At 38.3% G+C, this 24,785-nt stretch overlaps 1 long non-coding RNA gene across 1 annotated transcript; it reads right to left on the reverse strand.

Moving 5' to 3' along the window:
- Positions 1–5,207: 5,207 nt before the first annotated feature.
- LOC124605523 lies at positions 5,208–22,791 on the reverse strand. The gene is made up of 5 exons (XR_006978653.1): positions 22,689–22,791; positions 18,325–18,380; positions 17,656–17,809; positions 6,752–7,014; positions 5,208–6,507 (listed from the first exon to the last, which is right to left on the reverse strand). It is a non-coding gene; the product is annotated as an uncharacterized LOC124605523 (long non-coding RNA).
- Positions 22,792–24,785: the final 1,994 nt, after the last annotated feature.

Consider the following 24,785-nt stretch of genomic DNA (forward strand, 5'->3'; position numbering starts at 1 on the left):
GAGCGTAATACAGGCTCAAGGAGAAAGAATAACACTAACCGAAGCCATTGACTTAGCGGCTCCAGAAGAGTGCTGGCCAGAAAAAAGGGCCACCGTGAAGTGGCTCAGCTGTGGTAAGGAAGAGCACATAGCACAAGAAGGCAGGTGGAAATATACTGTCTGAAAGACAGACACTGTTTGGGAGGTCCCCCAACAAAACAGAATGTATTTGGCCACCCATAAAGGAAACTGATGTCCAAGAATTCAAATTGAATGGGTCACTTGTGCAGTGTCCACTGCCAGTGCGATGTATGCAGTGCAGCTTGATGGGACACACTTCCCCGTGCACTAGAGCAAAGCCAGTGACGTGCTTCACGCCATCACACCGGACACTGCACCTGCGATTGTCACAAGCAAATGAGCTAAGATACGTAAGAGAAACGAGCAGCAGGTGTAATGCCGCAGTCCCATTATGGTGAAGCGGGGATAATAAGAGCTGCTGACTGCACAGGAAAATAATGATTATATATGGGTACAGATTAAGGATGTAATGGGCACTGATACAAAACTATTAATAGATAGAGGTGCACATATTAACCTCATTAAGACCAAGGTTCTAAGAGAGAAGGTGGAATGGGATCCCAGAAAGGCGGTTACAATAAGAAGTATCGTGAACAAAGAAATTAGGGCATAAGGTCCTGGGGCAATACATTTGAGGTCCAAGATAGGAACCAACTGGGTTACAATGTTGCAGCTGTCCACAGAACAAGTAACAATAGTAAGAGCTTCTCTGACATGGGTAAATCAAACGCTTCACATAGTAACCAAGAATACTAAGAAAATTGCAGAAAGGATACGAAAACTGAATATGCATGTAGAGGATTATGGGAACAGTACTAGCAAAAAGAAACAGCACGATCTGATTCTCATAACTATCACTGAATAGTTAATACAGATTACAGGAATCTTTAATGAACTTGAATGGGAATATGACTTGTTGATATCTGCAATTGTGAACGCACAGAAAGGTCTGTTAGAGCCACATTTAATCACTCCAGTAGTCAAGTATTTAGAGCTAATAAAAGAGGACTTGAAAGAAAAAATTTCCCATTGAAGTAACCAAGGACCATGTCATATGTTACTTTGTATATCAGATGTATTTCTAGCCAGCAATACGTTACACTATGTGCTAAATGTACCATTAGTGGCTAGTAATGTATATACATTATACACAATATGGCCATTACCTGAAGAGTATGATAAGGCAAATAAGTTGTTCACTTACACAGCATCTGAGAAGAATTATCTAATTATCGATGATGCGAACTGACAGTATGCGCTACTGTTCAGTGACCAATTACACTGTAAAACAGTCATGCTGAGACATCAGATTTGCAAACAAAGGTTTGTTCTATTGTCCACTTATGACAAGTGATATGAACCTCGTATGCTACAACAAATTTCAAAAGATTGCAATCAAAAATATATTATATTAAATGAAAGTATCTGGACACAGAAACAAGAAAATGAATGGTTGTATGTTGCAACAAAGGATGAGGGCTTAACCATATTGTGTAAAGAATTACCCCTGTTAGCCTTATTATAGAAGGCACTTGGAAGCTAACCTTTACAATCCAATGTGAAGGGTATGGTGCGCAAATCATGCTGCAGGCTGTAATGGTACTTGAATTACGTCACCATTACGGCAGCTCATCTGAACCTCTCAATACCAGCAATAATTTACTGTGTTTCTGTAAAGTAGTTGACATATTTCTGAGACAACATTCAGATTTGATTTCATTAATGTAGAGGTACTTTGATACATCAATATGTTTGTATTGCAATGATATTATTCTTATGTGTATTCTTACTTTTATCACTATGATCTTTGATGTACTTGTAACTCTGATTTTTGGGCGCGTAACTAATGAGGAGGTATTGAATAGGATTGGGGAGAAGAGAAGTTTGTGGCACAACTTGACTAGAATAAGGGATCGGTTGGTAGGACATGTTTTGAGGCATCAAGGGATCACAAATTTAGCATTGGAGGGCAGCGTGGAGGGTAAAAATCGTAGAGGGAGACCAAGAGATGAATACACTAAGCAGATTCAGAAGGATGTAGGTTGCAGTAGGTACTGGGAGATGAAGAAGCTTGCACAGGATAGAGTAGCATGGAGAGCTGCATCAAACCAGTCTCAGGACTGAAGACCACAACAACAACAACAACAACAACAACAACAAGCGATTATTAGTTAGAGCCGGACCTTGAGAGAGTCAAGTGTTGGACGTCATGTGGAAAAGACGCATATTGTAGTCAGCTTATAAAATGTGAACTTTAACAGTGAAGAAGATGTTTTCAAGTATGTTTCGTATTGTGAAGTGATGTTTTGTGTGTTACGTGCTATTGCAACAAAAGTAATAAAAAAGAAGTGTAACTTAAATTCGGAGTGCTGACTACTTTTTTACATCACCATTGTCCTGCAAAAGTGTAATCTTCAAGAATGGTTTGTGAAACACATCTATAAAACTTTTGAATATAACAGAATAAAACCTAGGCCTCTTTGCATCCAAGCTTGGAATCATCACCACCTAGATTTTCGACGATTGCGCCGTTCACAACGAGACCAGCGTGGGAAACACGAAAAGATGAGTGCCTATTTTATTCATTATTTCATGAAATGACTTTATTAACTGTGCTCTAATGACACCTGCCACATAATAACTTTGTTGTTGCCCGAAAATGCAGTATTTAGCAGCGTGAGCAACACCACAATCATTATTAATTTTTGACCTTTGTTGAGGTAGGGTTGTTAGAAGGCAGCAGACCGTGTTATCTGTGCTAATATCGTTAACAGGAACATCGTACGTAAGTTAAATTTATACATAGATTGTTGTATAATGGATGATAAGGAGTCACCCACATTCCTACAGTGTCACTTTTAGTGCATATTGTAAGACATGTAGATGATTTAAAGATAGCAGGCCATGAAATATTGAGAAGTAATATGACAAGCACATATATGAATGCAAAACGTTGAAAAATAACCTATGTCAAATTATTTACTATGTATGAATCTGTCAAAAAGACAGAAATATCTGTGTATATCAATTTTTATCCTTGTTTTAGAGAACACAGGTGAACGTACATGTATGGAATTCTGTAATATGGAAAAGAAATTGAAAATAATGGCTGGTAAATCTCACTGTCACCTGATAGTGGAGAATGAAAATTTTGCAACCTTGGAGGTCCGAGCTTACAAAATTATTCAGTAATATAGTAGAACATAGATTCTTAGCCGGAGCAGCAGAGGTGTGTACACGACCAGATGCAGCCACTATTTACTATTTGTTCTGCCAACAAGAGCAGACTGTAGCATCACAAGGCTCCGAGTAAGCAAGGAAAAGTGACCTTTGAACAGCCAATATGGAAATACCATGTGTGTACACCATACGGGTGTCACACTCACACGTGATCGGCCCCACCCGTATACGTAAGAGCAGTTTCCAGAAGAATGGAGCCGTGCACAAAGATGCGTATAAAAGGGCTACCCACCCTACTGGAAAGGTCATTGTATAGTCGGCAGGAGGAGGTTAGCTAGTGCCACTGTGTTAGAGGGGCTGGACTTAGAAGAATCCGATATAATCGACACAGGTCGGCACACTCACCTCTGCACCAAGAGTTAGGCTCAGGGAAGAATAGGGAAGTCTTATAACCAAATGAATACACTTTGTAGATAGACTTGTACACATGGAATATGCCAGTGGGTGCTTCCAGTAATAGTAATCCTAATCTCCCACTTTATGATATCCTCCTCGGACACCGAGATTCCTGTGAAGCTCCGTACTCTAGCCCACTCAATAGCCTACTTTTCAGCCAAGAAAGTAAAGTGCAGGCGGCCCACTAGCAGAAGTAGTTCTTGCCGTGCCTTGACGGTGAGTTCCACAACACACATTTGTGCAGTCTTTCCTACTCTCTCTCAGGACTCACTGGTGGGACACGACAGTTTTTTCAGGGTTTATATGAAATCGAAGCCTGCTAAATATGGCATCAAGATTACGTGCCTTTGCGACACAATACAATGCTTGTATCTATACGGGCAAAGCAATCACTAATAAAACAAGCCAACTCTCAGTTCCAACACAGAATGTACTGCAGCTTGCAGAAGCTTTATTTGGAACAAACAGAAATATAACTGCTGATAACTGGTTCTCTTCTGTGGAGTTGGTTGACAAACTGACTGAAAATCGTTTGACCTACGTTGGAACGATGTGCAAAAATAAAAGGGAAATACCACCAGAATTTTTAGCCAATAAACAACAGGTAGTAGGATCTACGTTATTTGGTTTTGTGAAGGATAAAACATTGCCATCTTATGTCCCAAAAAAGAATCTAAGTGTAGTGGTAATCTCATCAATGCACCAAGACAATTCAGTCAATGAAAACAGTGGAAAATCTGGGATAATTGAATTTTACAACAGAACAAAAGGTGGTGTTGATAAATTAGATCAGAAATGCGCCAATTATTCAGTCTCTGGAAGAACTCAACGATGGCCATGTGTCATTTTTTCAGCAATATTGAATATTGAGAGTGCAAATGGATTCATATTATGGAAGGCATCAAATAGTGGAAAACGTATGAAACGTAATCATTACATAAAAGAAATTGGACTGAATTTGATAAGGCCATTTATCACAGAAAGGAAGATGGAGTATTCTTCATTTTCAGTAAATTTGAAGAGTAGAATTGATAATTTTCTAGAGGCAGCTGATGAACCACAAAATGACCTACGACTAGAAAATTCACCTTGCAATCAAAGTGGCTCATGAAAACGAGGAAGATGTTATTTATGTGGTCCTAAAACCAACAGCAAACAATCACAAAAATGTTACAGATGTCTTAAATTCATCTGTAAACGACATGTAGAAAAAAAGTGTTGTGTACTAAGTGCCATTCTTAGTTCAGGTACTGATATAGATAACATTTGGACACTTCCATGTTTCGTTGTCATTAGTTTTGTTTCTGAGTGATGGCATAAAGAATCCCTATTTACGTTAAGGGGAAGTTATGAGAAACCCCATGCTATATCTAGGTTTTTAAATCTAAGCCTTTTTTGTAATCATGTAGCATTCCAAAGTAAGGTACTAAAAATTCTTGTAAAATATGAGACGTAGGATTTATAGATTAAAAAATAACACTATAAAAAAAGTTTTGCTCAATAAAAGTTGATTTATGTTTGAAACAAAACTTATTTTAATACAATCATTACATATTTACATATGAATATCATCTTTTATAGGGATTATGTTGAATTTTTATTCAGGGGTCCATTTGGACCCACGATTCCAGTTATGTTTGTCAAAATATCGATTTTGGTTAAGGTTTAAGATTCCAGTACAAGGAGAAGTTTCTCTCCACTGATTTCTTCCTCTGCCATTTCTTGTAAAAACATCCTCAACAGTTCTTTGGTCATTTTGCTGGAGGAGTGAGAGTGGACAATTAAATTTGGTGTTGGGAACATGGACTGACATGCATGAATACTCAAGGAACGAGACTCTTTAAGTGCAACAAAAGCTTTAGAGCAAGTCTGCCCCTCTGTGAAAGCGATGCGGTAATTATGTACGTATGAGTTGTCACGTGAACAAACTGTACAACTCCTACAATATCTTTAGCACCTCTGTGTGCTAGAGTGCGGCCCACAGTCATCTCCTTGTTGAGTCCACTTTCATCGGCATTGTGTCTTTATGGGCTATCATGAGTGCATGAGCTGCTTGCTGCCAGTTATCTACCATTTTCTGGATGTCGTTTCTGTTGTGGTACATTTTCAATGTAACAAAAAATTTTACTTTACAGTTTACAATATGGTTTGTCCACCTTTGGCACAGATAACTGCAGTGACACATAGTGCCATGGAAGCAATCAGACACAGGAAGGTTGCTGGAGGGAGTTCACACATCTGCATACAAGTCACCAGATTCCTGTAAATTTGAGGAAGGGAGATGACTAACTCTGACGCCACGTTCAGTCACATCCCATGTGTCCGATCAGGGTCAGATCTGGTTGGGGGCCAGAACATCAATTGGAACTCACCACTCTGTTCCTCGAACATTCAATTGCACTCCATACCTTGTGATATGGCACAAAGTAAAGCCTCTAGACAACACACAAAGCTGACGTATGGCAGCACTATCATCTGCAATCATTATTATTATTACTACCACTAGCACTATTAATACTTCTGAACATGTGATAGTTGTTTCCTTTTTTCTGTTTTGATTATGTATAGTCTGTGAAACTACAAATGCACTAGCTGCTTTATCATGAGTATTGTCTGTTCTGTCATGTCCGACAGAACACCACAACTATCTATACAAATGTCACAACTTGTTTGAGAAGATCCCATGGCACTATTCACTGATACAAGTTTCATAATTCTAGCATATCTCGTTGCTCAGGGTTGGGCAATATGCCTACTTGGCTACAAACATTTATCTTGTTCTGTTTGTCCATTGTATTCCCAGAAAACAATCTGCAAATATAAAAGGCAATCAGTGAAATTCTAGTTACCATAATAATCACATTAAGATTTCACTACATTATATGAACTTTCAGAAAGACTAATCGAATAATTGATCATTGTTCCTCACATAATCACAGTCATCATCATTAAGTTCAAGACTGTTCTGTAAATTAAAGTTAAAATTTCCTTACGTGTTTCACATCAAGAACATCAAAAGAAGACATATGATGATACTCATCATCTGTTTACTTACACCCTTTAGCAACAGCAAACTGCCACTAATTCTGCAGCCCATTACAACTTTTACAGGTCATGACATCCTGTATGTTTTCATCTTCCACATGCTGATATCTTTTGAAATTGGATCCCAAGTCGTATGACATGATACTCGAAGCCATCTTGGGACATCAACCACACCAAAAACACACTGCACCAAAAAAACTTGTAAGGTGCAGTTCTATTTAATTAATGCTCCATTTCCTACATTTCACCTTAATCCACACTGATACAGTATATCTGGAACAAAAGAATCTCTCAATAACAATTGGCAAATACACTGATTCAGTAATATTTACACAAATATTTAATATTCAGTTCTTCTCAGAGGACATTTAAACAGCATGTAATAATTAGTAAGAAAATTTCATCATTGTTCTACTAAACGACCACAACCTCTCCTTCAGCAACTCTGGCTATATGTTAATGTGTCAGTATTTTATCCATTCAGTGATCATTTAACTGTTTCACACAACCATAAAATAAGCTTCATACACTGCAATTCTTTCCCTGTTCGGCGTGAATATGAAAAGTTACCTAATACTGTCTTAAGTCTACGAATGCTCTCGACATGTTAATGTACCCTGCTGCTACTGTCTGGGTGCTCTGTGTGTGTTATGCTCACCGTCGATCCTTCCGTCAGGTGGTCTACACGTGTATAAGCCTGCCCATTGCCACTGTGTGCTCTGGAAGCTTTAATGCACGAGGCACTTAATGGCCAGGTAGAGAGGGCAAGTAACCACATTTCCATGTAAGTGTTCAGCGGCTTCCCATCACTCAGTCTTTGTGCATTTGCTGCCGTGGCCTTATTTGTGTTGCTGTTTTCATCTTCATTTTTGACTGAGAACATGGCTGGCTGATGTGGCTGTAGACAGGAAGTGATTGTGAAGATGACAGGCACCTACACCTGGTTCTTGGTGTCGTACGATAAAAGAAACATGAGCGGAGTGTAAGCCGCCTCCATATAAAGACCACTGCAGTAGTCTTGCTGGAGAAACTAGGTGGCAACCTAATGTCATTACATGTACCTATAATGCATTCTGCATGTTGTAAATAAATGAAAGCTCTTGACGAAAACAGAAATAACTAAACATTTATTTACTTAGCAACTACATTTTGTGGTATAACAACAAACAGGTTTTGATTAAAGCTGAGTATTCCACATAGAATATCACCTATATTGAGCTATGGCGAGTCATTTCTCCTTCCCACTATCGATAGCTCCTAGCTAGAGCTTCGCTAGGTGGCACATATTACTCCCTTGTGTGGGTATCGCTGCCCTGGCTATTCTTCAAAAGCAGCCACTGGAGCAGCATCTTGGGGCCTTCATACAGTGCAGTGCAGGCAGTTTACGTGTAGCCTTCGCACAATGTGGGGCTGGGGTCTGTGACAGTTCTTCGAGCAACAGACACATGCTGTGGATCAGCACGTCTTTTCTGGGTTCCCATTCACGCTTTTTCAGCAGGACTGGGTAGAAGGCAAAAGATTTGGTTCACCTACACCATGTGTATCTAATCGTTCGGCTCTGTGCACAGATTTCCCACTTCGCAAATTGCTTTACAAGATGTTCATGTTTATATTCATTGAGTCATCATGCAAGCCTCTGTTATCTGATTATGTTATTCTAGGACCAATTTATTGCCATGTCTGCTCTGGGTATTTTTTGAAGTGACTTGCATTAATCTGCTGACCAGTATTATCTTTAAAAATCTGAGATGATTAATGCTGTTGTGGCTATCTAATATGTCCTGCTTTCATGCATAACTGTATCACGGTCCCTTGAATTATCTAGTTTTTTAAATTTTGTGTTTGTTTTTAAATGGGTTTATGCGAGAGAACAAACAGTTTCTGAATTTTAATATTTGTTTTCACTGTGTTTAAAAGCTGGTGTGCTCTCTGGTATTACTACGACAAATCCCTGTAAGTTGTGTGTTTTATGACCTCCAGCTAATGGAAAGACCTTAGAGAGTTCTTATTTATATTCCTTCCTGGAAGCATTTACAGCTGCTTTTGAGTAGTTCCCTGTTACATCTTACATTTTTAGTGACACTTATTTCCTTGGGCGTATGACCTTATTGGATAGGTTCGCATCCTGTCTGTGCTCAAGTTGAATATCTTATGTTTTCCGACTTGCACTGTAATTGAAATTTTGCTCTCGGCCAAGAAGCCTATGATTAACTAGCTTTGCACACGGAATTTTCCCTTTACTGTTATTGTTCTGTTTAATATGTATTTTAACTTTGTTCTAAATTTTATTGTAAATTGTTTGGTGTAAATCTTTTGGGCAAGCTGTAAGGCAAATGTTATGTCTTAGTATTAATCTTTTCGGCATCTACCTAATGTCTTGGATTTGAGCTCGCTTAAAGAAATTGACCAAGAACTCAGTTTTAATTATTTTATCAGCAGATTTAATAAAATTTTTAAATGCTGATATTGTTAAAGTATTATTTTCTATCAACTTATTTGAGCCCATTATTGTTGTAATTCTGTGACTGTCATTCACCATTTAGAACACTTCTAGTTCGTAAATTAAACATGGCACATTACACTGAAATTTTCCAACCTGTTTTTCTTAAAGGGATGCTGCTGTGTCACTTTACAAAAATTTAGTTTTGTTGAAAGGATAAATTATGTTAGTTAAAGGGGTCTAGTCCTTCCATGTCATTTCCCTGATCCTGGTAAATCCTGATTTCAAATATTAATATGTGCAATGCCACATTATTCTTTTTTGACAAGATATTAAATGTTGTTAAAAAAGTACATCTTCCCACTGGGAAAAAAGAAAAAAAAATCATTTCGGATATACCTCAACAGAGAAAGTTTCGAGTATTAATCATACAACAATATATGCACCCTCTTTGCTTACTATCATTTGCAAAAAACCTCTTTTACATATCTTGAACCATTTATGAAGTATAATGGGTGTTGCGACCATGAATCAGGTTGCACATGACCACACCGGGCATGGCCAGAACAAAATATGCACAACATTCCCACAGATACAAAAACCAATATCTTGAGAATGATGATAGCAATCGCTCTGCTCTCAGCTTTAAATACAATATTGACACATTAGCTACATTTCGTGCACTGCAATCATTGATGTAAAATGGACCATACACAAAATCTACACACTGGCTTTTTTTTTTTTAAACCTCTACAGAAATCTTAATTTCGTTGAATTTTTTGTTTAACTGGATGCAGCACAGTAACAAACAAATAACAGAAAGAAATTCAGTGTTTTACTGGGCGACGAGATACCGTAATATGTGGGGAAAAAAGTTTGAATTTTTCACCAGTTTTCTTAGAATCTGCTAAGTATTTCATTAGCTGCCGTGCACATCCGCTCACCACATCATTGACAATTAGTAAATGAAATCAACAAATATGGAGGAATGAAGTTATACCTGTGGTTCCCATCTGCTGATGTATAAGAATGGTATTGTATATGAGAGAGTTGTGTTTGCATGAGTGTGTAAAGGTGTATGTTGCGTAATTCTGATGAAGGCCTGTTTGGCCGAAAGCCTTGACTGAAAGTCTTTCTGTTATGCCTATCTGTGACTTAGTATCTCCATTATATTGTCAGTAGCAACTAACCTTTTCATAATATTGTCATGTCAGAGTGATATTACTGAGATTTATAATTTCTTTGAGTTGTTATAATTATGAATATGTAGAACAGCAAGTTTATGGAAGAATAACTAACAAAGAACACTATGTTATGTGGACGATTCTAAAGTGATACTTCCCGTTCATCTTAGGCTTCTCACATCCTTAGAAATGTGTAATTTATTTGTGATGCAATGTAGACATACCTGAAATTTTGTTTATGGAATGATTCATTTCTAGAAGACTTTTAAAGTAGAAACCGTAAGTTCTTAGAGGACGTGTATTTTGTATCGGGGTTGGTGAAAACCCGAGCAGCATACGAGATTGTCATGCCCAGCCCTCCTCGATATTCAGCACAGGGGAGCAGGGCTGTGGGGCAGCAGTATAGGATAGGGCAACAACTTCAAGTTGCACTCTCCACAGGATGCAGGTAGCATGTTCGTAGTAGTCAAAGAGTTAACTGTTACAATGTTCATTCACATGACATTAAAAAAGACAATGCGATAAAAACACATCTAGTTTACCTTCTCAAAAATGTATTTGATGCCTTTAATGAGCCACTGCACTGAAAAATCACATTTCTGTTGGTATCAATTTGAAAATCATCAAATCAAACTTCTAACCAAAGAAGAAATCTGCTCTCCATGATTCATCAGCCCATCAATGCACAGGACACTTGGCATCATGCAAATGTTTCTGGCAGCAAAGCAGAACACAGGTTTAAATATTTATTCAAAATAACTTTCACTACTTTGCAGAATAAAGTTCAGGATTTTCTTCTACGTACTTAATGTCTTGAGCCGCACGTTGAATCTGTTAGAAGGCTATAAAAAGAAGTGTTTGAAAATAAACAAAAAATAAATAAAATAAACAGAATATATGATTTAGAAGCTGGGAATTTGGGTGTACTAGTTTGCTGTTCTTTTAATTTCCTTTATGTAACTATATTGCAAATGAAGACCTCAAAATTAAGATTGGACTAGATAAACATATTATTTCACAATGAAACTCAATCCTTTGAAGTAATAAGATCACAAATAAAACAAAGAAGTTATCCACAAAACAACAGTAAAAAGCTTATTTACACCTGCATCTTAAAAGTGTGGGAAACAAAGCCAAAAGGGTAATAAGCTACTAGCCATGGAAATTGGTTACTAGAGCAGTAGTGCTAGTCTCACAACTTTACATCAGAAATGAAGAAAGCAGAAAAACAACTTACATGGAAGAAACATGGTGGAAACTACTGAGAAATAAATTACTACATAACGGACATTTAGAACAAATGGATGATTATAAATGGCCGAAGAAGGTACGAAGATCAACAGCCTAAAAGATGGGACACATATTGAAGTTACAGACTTCACGATTCTCCAAGGCGGCAACTGGGAAGATAAACTACAGAGGTTGGAAGGTGAGAAACAGCACTGGCTGCAAACAACCCACAAAAGTATAAATTTTGTGGTAACAGTTGGATTTGTAGTGTAGCCAAGATGTAGGTTACATTGAAATGTGGTTGAAAGTTGTAGCTGACAAATAAGAAGGAATCACACATGTTGTGCAGCATGAATTAAATTCCTCCATAATATAACATATATGACAACAGTGACATGTCCCCCATAGTGTGATTAGCTGTTAGAAACAAACCAAGTAAACTGCAGAAATGTGTGTGTGTGGAAAAGTTGAGAAGATAAAACAGAGCAATATGCACCAGGAGAAGATTAAAGTGATTTCAAGCTATTTTTTTAGTAACAAAAATCAGAGAATGACCTTTGTCACATCTATCCTGTTCACTGCTGCCACATCACTCTATACCACCTCCAGTGCCAGTTGTCACAATGAGTTGCAGACAACACCTGAACTGGTAATGTTACAATTGTTGTCTGTTTTAACTCTTTGATGCACAGATTTTATGTTTAATTAATTTTTTAATAAAACATGCATTTTCTATGTCTGGTGGGGTTGCTAATAAAGGAAAACATGAATTAAAATTTTTTATTGTATTGATTTTGGTTTTAGATGGTGGTATATATAATATACCACCATGCCACTTAGGGCCGTACCTAAAGTTTTTGAGATATCTTGGTTTGTGCTTGTAACTCACCTTTAAATTCTACTCTAAGCAGTAATAATTAGTATAATTAATGTAAAATAATTTTATTTCTGGCAATTGGTCATTTACAATACAAAATCAAATTACAAACCTTACAAATAAAATATGTTTCTTATTCCTTTTTGTGAAAATCTTGAAAGCACCTTTTTGTTTTGCTAAGGCACAAAGGCACTTTGCATTCAGCGCACATCCAGAAAGTGCGCACTTGCTTCTTTTTTGTACTGCATTTCGCACAACGTCTGGCGGTAGTACGCTCTGGCTGGTGGGATGAATTGTCGAGACGCTGGCGTGAGGAAACATATGGCTTGTTTTTCTTTACGTGGACTTGACTCTCATGAAGTCTAGATGGCCTCAATGGTGTTTTCTGGGTTACTAAGCTTTGCAGGATACTCATCCTGAAGACTTTGGCAGTCATTTTTTCTCTATCGCCTAGTTCCTTCCAAATTATATAGCTGTTGACGATACTGACATCAAGCAGGTGAAAGAATATTCGGTGCCACCACTTTTTACTTCTCCGGCTTATTTCATATGATTTTTTCAGTTGGTCGAACTTGTCGACATTGTTCATGTGTGCATTGTAATCCATCACTGCTTGAGGACAAGGTAGCTCTATGCGTGAACCATCTCTTTCACGGCGAGTCACTGTAGTAACTTCAGGACTGTGAAAATTTGAAAGGAGATGAACAGCTCTCTTATCTTTCCACTTCAAGTAGAGGATGCCACAGTTGCTGACCCTCCAGTCAAATTCACCTCTGCTTAATTCTTTGTCTGTTTTTAATTTGGGTAAATGTTTCCTTGTTGGTTGAACTGTCCCACAGGCATATATGTTTCTCTGCTGTAAACCAGCCAACAAGTTATAGCTATTGAAATAGTTGTCGAAATAAAGATAATGGCCTTTATTTACGAGTTCAGAGGACAAACTCAGCACTACATGCTCCCCAAGGCCTGTTTGCACTGTGTCACCTACTTTTCCGGTGTAAATATCAAATTTCAAGTTGTAAGAGGTCTTGTCACACAGCATCCACACTTTGTAACCACGCTTTATGGGTTTATCTCTCATGTATTGTTTCATACTGTTGCGGCCTTTGAATTTGATCATTGACTCATCAATTGCTAGGTGTTTGCTGGGTTGGTAACACTTGGAAAAAGATTCAGATAGTATCTTGATCACTGGTCGCAGCTTGTACAGTTTGTCATAACCTGGGTGTCCTTTTTCTGGATGCAATGTGTTATCATTCAGATGAATGTTCCTCAGTAACCATCCAAACCGATTTACTGCCATCAGAGATGCAATATAACGATCATGAAGTTCTGGGGCACTAGACCAGTAGTCTCTGTATGCTGGCATACGCTTTATACCCATCAAAATGTTGATTCCCAGGAAAGTTCGTATTTCATTGTCAGTTGTTGGAGTGAAAGACTTGCCAGATTGCGTCGCATATAAATTTGTTTGGAAAACGATTAGCTCAACTAGCTCTTTTGGAAATATTTTTTCGAATATATCGATAGGTTCTGGATCATCAATGTCCCTAATAAAAGCACTTGGTCCTGATTCACTGTCGAACTGCATTCCTGAGGTAGCATTGAATTGTTGTCCCCAAGTTGGCGCTGTGTCAGCAGCGCGTTTTGGCGGAGTGGACTCACTTTCTTCCTCGCTCTCTGAAACTTCGCCTTCAGACGACACAATAGCCTCCGCAACAATGCTTGCTTCATAATCAGATTCGTCATCTGTGGTGTCAACAGTGGAATCCTCGTCTGATGGAATTTCACACAATAATCGTTCGATTTCTTCATCTCGTAAGCCTCTTCTTGACATTTTCATTTTCAAACAACAGCCTGAATCCAAGTAAAGAATACGTAAGCAAAACAAAATGGAGAAAGAGCTAAAATAAGTCACAACACAATTAAAAACTAAACTTTGTAGCGGAGGATTTCGAATTTTATACTAGGAAACGAAATGCAATAGAATACTGCTACATGCACGGTGGTACAAATAATATACCACCAAAATAAATTGTATATAAATAACGGAAGATTGTGCATATGAATGTATACATGGGTTCATACCGTAGCTGTGACGTCCAAGATATGGAAAAAACACAGGCGCAACAAGAAATTCGTTATAAACCACTATTCACACGCAAAAACCATGCACAACTCAGCACGCAGCTTTCACAGTTGTAATCTATGCAATTCTTGGCGGGAACTGATTCCTTATAGGCAGTGAGTGCCATCTGTCTGATAAGTAGAGAACTAGGTGAGCATATTAGAGTGGTGGTCGTGCAGTTAAACCACTGTGCAAAGAGCCAAGAAAATTTTCAAAAGGTGGTATACTATGTATACCACCGTGCTCCAAAGAGTTAATTGTCTGTATAGGTTGAATGTGACAGGATGTTCTATATTAAGACACAAAAGTGAGCAAAGAAGTGGCAAGATTACTTCTACACTACTAAGCACAACTTAAATCATACAATGGGCACAGATAATGTGTACAGACAACACTGCCAACCTCACTGCTTAACTGTATCATTTTATTAATTTGACAGAGGTATAGAAATGAATGAAGCACTACGAAGAATGAGTAAAGAGTTACAGACCAACATAAAAACGAAGAAAACTGCTCTGGGCTTATCCTAAAATAAAATGGCATTATAAAACAGTTCTTGAAGGATATGTAGAAGGAAAGAGAAAATTAAGAAGAAAGGTCTGAGACCCTGTATATGATGGGAGGTTACATATACAAATAACTGAAAAAGGGATAAATGTAAGACAGCACAGATGACTTGTTATATTTTGTCATGGTTTGCAAAGGACGAACGACTGGCTACACACTTCCATTGTCAGATTCCAGCAATTCACTACCTTCAAACTCAAATCTCATTTATGCTGCATCGAGAAGCATGTGCAGGTAGTTTAATAAGAATAAAGAATTGCCCAAAAACTGTTGAAATACAAACAGAGGAATACTGTCTTTTTAATGTGCACAAAAACTTTACAAAGGACAAAAATACTACACTACAGAACAACAAAAATTTCACTGTTTGGTACATCAGTTCTCCCACCCCTAGTCTTTCCTCAGTTTCTAAGTGCCAGTGAGAGGCCACTGGCTAAGCTCACAGTCTGACCACAGTGTCATTCTTCTCAAAGGTGCCATCCAGGTAGCATCATAACAAGCAACAACTACCGAATAAACACTTATTGTTAAAGGGTTTATAAGGCAATACTGTGCTTCATTCCCACTGTCACCAGCATGACTCAACTTTGTTGCTACCCATTATTCACTTTTATGTTCCCTGTATGGAAGTATTGTACATTTGCTAACAGAACAGTAATTTTCATCTACAGTACTGCACTTTTTGTTTGCGAGTTACAAGTGGCAGTTTCACGACACACACAACCAAATAAAGGGAATCGTTAATATAAGGCATCTAACTATTTTCCATGATCTCTAAGACAATGACAGAAGAGAAAATTTTATTGTCACTGCTGATTGGAACAATAAATGTGTGTGGTGTTTCACTGCCAACTATACAGAGATTATTTGCAGTAGCATGTGGAATTGGTGCTTGTGGCGAACACCAAGAACGAACCAATTTGCATTGCTTCCAGAAACATCTTCATCAGAAGATGTGTGTTGGAATTCCTATGACTGTGACAAGTGTCCCAGGCAAAAAGTAGCAGATGTTTTACCCAAGATTTCTTTCACAGGTGGCTGATGTTCAATTAGAACAATTCTGAAATCTTTAGGTTTCAGTTACAGAAGATGCAAGGATGGAAGAGGGTTTCTGATGGAGAGATACAATATTATTGGAGCTAGAAAATTTTTCTGGGAAATAGCCATAAGAAAAAAGAAAATTGGCACCCTATTAATTATCCAAGTAAGATCATTACTACACCAGGAAGCACATCTGGCAGAATAAAAGGAGCAATTGTGGTTTGAATGTATTGACTAACACAGGAAACCGACATTGTCATCCACGACCTTATCAATATAGCTTTATTGAATTTGCAAAGCCAACATTTACATCTTGCAAATTCAGTGATCATCACAAAAAGATGAATAGTGATGTATTTAAACATTGGTTTTTAGATTTATTACAGGGATCAGAAGAGGATTCTGTTACCACATGCATAATACCAGTTACCATTCAAGAAAAAATTCTAATTCAAATGCATAGGAGGAAGAAATTTTGATAGTAGTTAGAAGATAAAATTATTACAAATTTGGGCTGCTATACAAAAGCAGAGGTGTTGGAAGTCAGGCATCATTAGCACATTTATGATCAATTTGAACTTTACAGCTGAGCATTAGAAATGAGCTGTAAGGTTGTGAGGCTGCCACTATAACTTGATAAAAAATGTGTGGCCCTTAGTGAAAGAAAGGGTCACATGCATAAACTGCACATTCAGAATGAAATGATGTGCAGAATTTAAGTAAGCACGTCACTGATGATGTCTCTGAAGACTGGAGAAAGTGCATACACCACAACGAAAATTTGCAAGAAAACCAGTATATGGAAGAACGCATCTAAGAAAAGTTAAGTGAAAGTATCGTTATTGCTTCAAATGACATGTCTTTAGGAAAGGGAAACTGCAATAAATTGTGTTAAATGTTAGTTTTCTTATTCCTTTCACTTCCCAAAGCTGTAAATACCGTTGCATCTCTCCACTACCTTTCCTATCAGCTTCCCTTTCCCCCCTGACTCAAAATATTCATAAATATGTGGCAGAACAGCTGCCAGAGATATACTGCCTGTGGTGACACATCTTGTGGAGAGCAGATGATCCCCATCTTCTGCATCGCCTAAGGCTAAAACAACACATACAAGCTACAAAATTATCCATTTCCAGCTACACAATTTTTATTGCCAAAGCTATCAGCCATTTTCAGATTTCACTTTCAAATGAGCTCCTTGTAAAGCACCATGGATGTTTGTGCTAGTCACAGGCCACAGGCTTCCAATTTGTGATGGCTGATGTGTACGGCAAAACCATCTGCGCGGGGAGGGGAGGGGGGGGCCGCGCAAGTGTGCTAAAAAGGCTGATGGGGACCTTCAACATTTGCTTCTCCAGCTACTGTTTTCACTGCTCCTTAGTATAATAAGATTAATGTATCAGTATTCTTAATCATAGAGGTGAAGAATCTTTGGGAAATGACTCACCAGATGCAAAACATTGTCACACAATGAGCTTTTTGCAGGAGTAGACAATCTTTCTCATAAACAGCTTAATTTATCCCTGCTCCTCTCTCATCACCTCCATGCTATCACCTGCTTATCCTGGACCTTCCTGATGCAGGCTATGTTCTCAACATACCTGCAAAAATATAACAGCATCACTATACACACAATACATTACAGCATTCAAAATTAAATTTTGTCACAAATTTTCAGAAAGACTAATCAAACTGATCACGAAGTCACAAAGTCGCTGTCATCATCGAAGTTCATCTCTCTTCAATACTCGATAAATTTGTAAATAAACTACATTCTATAAAAATTTCAATTTCCTACTGATCCATAAATTGTAAACACACCAAGAAATTGAGAAAAATGTTAAAATCAGTAATCATAGCAAAACATTAAATTTATTCTTTAAAATTCATTTTCATATAATCAGTTAATTTTATTTGTTTATATGCATTTGAAATGCAGTAAACATTGTCCACATACAATCCAACACTTCACATCTACATGCCAATGACACGGCTTACACCTCAAATTTTATAGCATAGCTACTCTAGTTTAGTATAAGTCCTCACTTTTCAAAAGAGGAAAGCCTGCAGTTTTGACATTTTTAAAAACAACCACCACCAGAAATTTTACACTCACTCAATGGAAAGAACTTCCACTTGCTCCAAATTTGATGTTGGCATGGCACAAGTAGCCTGTAAATAAGGAATCCAAGCATTAAAAACTTTATTATAATGTACCGATAATCAATATTAAATACATAAACTGTCAGTTCTTCTTAGAGAACAGCATCAGGCACTCAGTGATATATTACATCATTTCTGATCTAAATACAATGTTTCCCATCTCACATCTGCACAGTGAGTTGTTACATTTACTCTTTTCATCTTTTATTCCACCTATGAATTAAGTTTTGAAGTGCAAACTATCATTTATAAAATATTAAAGTTACTGGATGTACTAAGGTGGTGAATTTTTGATAATCTACAGCTTAGGGATAAGGGATGAATCTTTGTAGAAAGTGACATCACAGGAAATGATCATGCAAATGGAAGAATTTCTGCTCCTGCACCAGATGCTCCAGGATACTTCATTACTCAATGCCATTAAATTCACAACTTTCAATAAACAAGCTACAGTAACAGCAATTTCATAACATTTCGATCAGCATTTTAACGAAACTTGATATAATACAAATGTAAATAAATAATTGGCACACACCACAAAAGAATTTCTTTTCAACTTGAGACATCTATTATAAACTTGGTGGTGGTGGTGTGGGGGGGACAAGACGACTCAAATTGGGTCTTCACAGATCACCAAACAAAAAGTCCCATCATCCATGGATTAATGCACAATAACCCCTGCCAATGTATATTAGAGAAGAAAAAATACACAAAATCATTATTTAAGGGGGATCCCATTATCAAGGGTGCTACAATTGCAGTGTTTTTCAACAATTAGAAGCTAATATAGGAAAACGTACAAATATAAATAAATTGAAGACTGAATGACGATTGTATGAACAGTTGTTTTACCTTCACTTTAAATCTGTATATCAGAATTATATGAAGTGAGCTGTTAATCATATTTGAAACCTTGTCATAAGTGGATCAGAAATTTGACATAATTTTACAAGAAATCTGTGAATTATGAAATTATTTTAAATTTTAACTATTTAAACAATTGTCTATACGATGAAATATCAACCCCAGTAATTAACATATTTAGATGTCACTTCCTAATTTAAATAATCTGGTTGGAATTTTTGTCACCTATAAATAAGAAATTTCAGTGCAGAATTATTTTACAGTGCAAATGCATTGAGGCTGACGGACATCATTTTGAGCATTTATTGCATTAATGTGGTATTTACAGGTAATCACGCTGTAACAGCATGCGTTCTCAGAAATGATATGTTCATAAAGGTACATGTATCACACTGGAAGGGCCGAAATAAAATGTTTAAATGTACCTATGTTCTGAATTTCAATTTAAAAAAAACCTACTTGTTACCCATGACGTCACAAATACCGCGGAAACGACTATAAACAATTCCAATATGGCGGATATAAAAACATCGCATACGTATTGTAAACACTGAAATACACAAGTTTCACAAAAAGCCTAATGACTGTAACGGGACAAGCGTGGGAAATTAGGGGTTTTTGGGTGCGGAGAAACTAAATATACAGAAATGTAGCCACCGACCGCCATTCAAAACCACACAAAACAACGAAATAAATCAACATCACAAAACTGACCAAATACCAAAAAACACATTCCTATCCATAATCGGACACTTCCCTTAACCTATATAGCTCAACAGAACCTACCGATCACATCCCCCAATAGAAAACTAAGAAACGAAAGCTTCCCTTACACCTACATACATCGGCACTTATGCAGTTTAGCAGGTACGGAAAAAATTTTTCATTTTTTTTCAAAATTTGATCATCATGTGTCGTTATGCGGTGGGGGGAGTCTGCAGTGCCCCCCCCATCCCCCCACAGGCTTCATTAGTGTCAAATCAATATTTTCGAATCATAGGCGGCCGCTGCCGCGGCCGCATTCCAAAAAAAAAACTCCCAACCTAACCTCAAGTGGGCTACGCTACAGATCAATATGTTCATCAAATTGCTTCATATTACGTATACATGTTCATTAGTGTCAAATCAATATTTTCGAATCATAGGCGGCCGCTGCCGCGGCCGCATTCCAAAAAAAAACTCCCAACCTAACCTCGTATTCAGGGCTACGCTACAGATCAATGTGTAGGTCCCTTACGTCACGGGTCAAAGCCGACGCGTGAGATCGGATGTTTCCAACCTATACCCAATACACAAAACATACATAAATAACCAAAAAAAAAAACGGAACTTACCTATACGCCATCTTTCCGGCAACACCACATGTATCCGTCCCTGGTCCGAGAGTCCGGAACTTTAACCAATTTCATAGGATCACCGCACACACCGCACTTCACGACCTCGGCAATTAAGCCAAATAGCTGAAGAAATTTAATCAGCTCTAAAGCTGTCTCCCCCATCATCGCCCTCAACCGAACACTGTTAAGGCGGTCTTTCATATCCATTCCTGAACAAAAAACCACAACCAAATACACTCAATAACAAACTCACCCGACGTACAGCAATGAGCATTAAATTAACCATTAACTCACTAATAGAAATTCCGCTTCAAATCCAACACCTGAGCAACAGAAAACTGACCCCACCACACGAAACAAACGAAAACCATGAACACACCACCAGAGAGCACGACAAACAAAAACAAGACATCTACAAACACGCCACAATCGCAAATCAAACTCCGCGCCGTAATGACGTCACACACCACAACACGCTTACGTCACGGGTCAAAGCCGACGGGTAAGATCGGACGCTTCTGTTGACCCGTTTGTGACTATTACAGCACCATCTATCACAAAGTGAAAAAAAGGGGTCCAACTAACACATTCATACTTCTTTACGTACTGCACGAATATGTAATAAAAAATGGGAGTTCCTATTTAAAAAAACACAGTTGATATCCGTTTGGCCTATGGCCAGCGTCATCTAGCGGGCCAACCACAGCACCATCTGGTTTCCCTCTTCAAGCTAGATGAATTTCATTTGATGCTTATTTCGTGAGATATTTGGCCCAGTCACTATCAAATGGACCACCCTGTATACTGAAAGAAAACATTGAGAAATTCACTGATTGAGAAACAAGGTTTGCCATAGTAAAACATAGTGAATGCCTTCACAGCACATTAAGAAATTCAAGTAACCTCAATTGCTAGTTTACAACAAGGACAGTATGTTGCATGCATGTATGGCAATTTTTGGTGGGTTAACATGTGTGAAGTTTCACATAAACAACAAAATGTCCTTATCAGCTTCATGTGCCCACACATTTCTGCTTGTTCCTTCCACTGGCGGACTGCTAAAGACATTTGCTGGATTCCTGAGCAACATATTTTCGTGTGTTTAGAAGCACCATCAACATCACCATTAAGATTGTACAGTTATCCACACACTGTCCTTGACAAAATTGTAGAAGTGTTGAACCAAAAATGGAACTAACTCTAGTATTATTGTTATGCAATCCACGTGGGAAAAATATATCTAAAAACAAAGATGATGTGACTTACCAAACGAAAGCGCTGGCACGTCGATAGACACACAAACAAACACAAACATACACACAAAATTCTAGCTTTCGCAACCAACGGTTGCTTCGTCAGGAAAAAGGGAAGGAGAGGGAAAGACGAAAGGATGTGGGTTTTAAGGGAGAGGGTAAGGAGTCATTCCAATCCCGGGAGCGGAAAGACTTACCTTCGGGGGGAAAAAAGGACGGGTATACGGGTATTACGGGTATATACACACACACACACATATATACAGAGGCCTGTACGCAAGGCGTCTAAATTTGTTTATATTTAGTTTGCCCCCCACCCAAAACACCCCATTTCCCGCGCTTGTCTCGTTAGTGTCATTAGGCTTCTTGTGGAAAGTGTGTGTGTGTTCAGCGGAAATATTTGCGTGCAGTTACAAAGTTAAAACTTGCATCATATGAAACTACATCGCAGTACAGCCGCATTTAAGATGACCAAACGCGTCTTTTTGATACTATTAAATGTATAATAATGTTGGAGAACAAACAGGGCAGTGAAACTGACGACATACAAGCGTATAAGTTTCCGAAACCAGAGCGAAAGCGAAAAGAAGTTACGCGAGTTGCCCTTGTTATAAAATAAACGAAATATTTGGGCGGAAAATATTAATCTACACAATTTGCTTTCAATGACGGTGAGTCACTTGCAAGTGATAGAAGTCCTCGTGAGAATACTATAATATAAAAAACTACTGCAATTCCCAACAGCGCGTATCTATGAATTTTAAGTCGCACTTACACTGACATATTTGGAGTTACAAAAACACTGAGATAACGCATCTAGTTCACATGACAACGAAATTCACTACCAAACAACAGTATCTTACCAATCTCGAGTTCCCCGCATGGCCGTTATAGTGATACACATAACACACGTGTTCGACCAACAACAACCGGAAGCTGAGAGTCGTGAGAGGTGTATGAGCTGCGCAAAGATCTCAACTGGTGCCACAACGTTGCAAATGAAATACCGGCCGCACTGATAACTTGCACATTCATGTCCCGCTACTGTTCATGCCAGACAACATTCTTAAAGATGCACCCTACTCAAGGATCCCAACGTGTATGCCTAGAACCGAAAGTTTTGTCCGTTCTGGGCACTAAATAACTCTCGAAAAGATCTGCTCAGTTCACGAGTTAATGAATATGTTTCTTGCTATTGTTCTTTATTTGTTGGTTCTGTTGAGTCGATTGCATCTGTTTATAATTAACAATGCCCTATTTTGTTATTACTGTGACTCGAACTGCAAGCCAAAAACTGAAGGTAGTAACAGTATTTATCACAATTTTCCCAACATTCCAAAAAAGTATAGCCCGGTCTACACGCAAGGATCTGCCTGCTCAGACATCGGCGCAGATGTTTGTACATGCAAATGATCGCTGCAAATATGTGTGTTTGTGTGTTCACACGACACAAACCCCAATCTACTACTCGCCCGCCATCTGTCGGTGTAGAAAAGAAATATCAGTGGCAAACGACTACGCTCCCCGTAAACGTCAAAAATTTAATTCAGTTATTTTGAAATATAGAAATAGAGGAAGTTCTGTTGTGGTCTGTTTTCGCAACTTGTGTTGCAAAAAACATTCAGACCAACCGCAGGAAACAGAGAAAGCGGTCAAAATGGTGTAGACAGTGGCTGCTAAAGCGAAAACAGTTTTCTCACGTAAATTTACTGCGAGAGTTGCAAGGCGAACCTGTTTTGTTTTACATTAATAAAATGGTTCAAATGGCTCTGAGCACTATGGGACTTAACTACTGAGGTCATCAGTCCCCTAGAACTTAGAACTACTTAAACCTAACTAACCTAAGGACATCACACACATCCATGCCCGAGGCAGGATTCGAACCTGCGACCGTAGCGGTCACGCGGTTCCAAACTGACGCGCTTAGAACCGCATGGCCACACCGGCCGACTGTTTTACATTACCTCGTGTTCCATTTCCTCGCACATTGACACTCCAATTTCATCTTCAATTGTGCTCCTGCTTGGTCTTGGTGTTTCTTGATCCCTAAGAAAGTCAATCAGATCAAAATACCATAACGTTGGCTGGTATACTTGATCTACTCCTACACCAGATCTTCTAGATTTCTGAACTTTGGATAACTCTTTTCGGAAAACAGTTCGCTGACAGACTTAATTTACTTGACTTGCCTTCATGAACTCATCCTTCAGGACAGTGTAAATAGTTTCACATATGTTGGGTATTACTTCACTCAACGCTTGTTTCGATATTACAGTTGAAAATTCCAAATCCTTGTAGCTCCTTCCTGTTGCTAGGAATCTTAATGTTACCTCCAGCTGTTCATGAGGAGAAATTGCCCTTCTCAGACAAGTATTTTCTCTCATAATATGACGGGTTTCAAGCTTTAAGAGATAATTATAAGTTTCGACATCCATCCGCAAATAATTTCGCCAGTTCGCAACGAATTTATATTTTTTATTACTGTTTCTCTGTTTGCCGAGGCGTCAACTGCCCGCAATTTTTCAATTAGAGCATTGTATGCTGCTGTCTTCTTGTCTCGGTCACTATATTCTTTACTTTTAGTCTTCCACAAACATGGGTGGTTTCTATATATTTCAATGAATTCACTTACTAACTCTCGAGAACACTGACGAGTATCAGCCATTTTAATGCCCTGTGCGCACAAATACAAACACTAGACTGAGAAAACAGCTGTTTCGCGCCAGATTTGCGGCGATCTCCTGTCCACACGCTCCAACTTGTCTGCGCAGATGTGGTTTGAACCCACAGATTTGAGAGGTTTCGCTCAAACTTCCAACTCCAACTTCCAGGTTTGCACACACCTCAGGTTGGTGCAAATGTTCTGTCCACACGCAACGATCTGTCTGCACAGATGTGATGTGCGCAGACAGATCGTTGCGTGTGGACGGGCCTTATGATAGGTGGATTCATCTCTGCTG

The sequence above is a fragment of the Schistocerca americana genome, chromosome 3, assembly GCF_021461395.2.
Source record: "Schistocerca americana isolate TAMUIC-IGC-003095 chromosome 3, iqSchAmer2.1, whole genome shotgun sequence".
Classification (NCBI taxonomy): domain Eukaryota; kingdom Metazoa; phylum Arthropoda; class Insecta; order Orthoptera; family Acrididae; genus Schistocerca; species Schistocerca americana.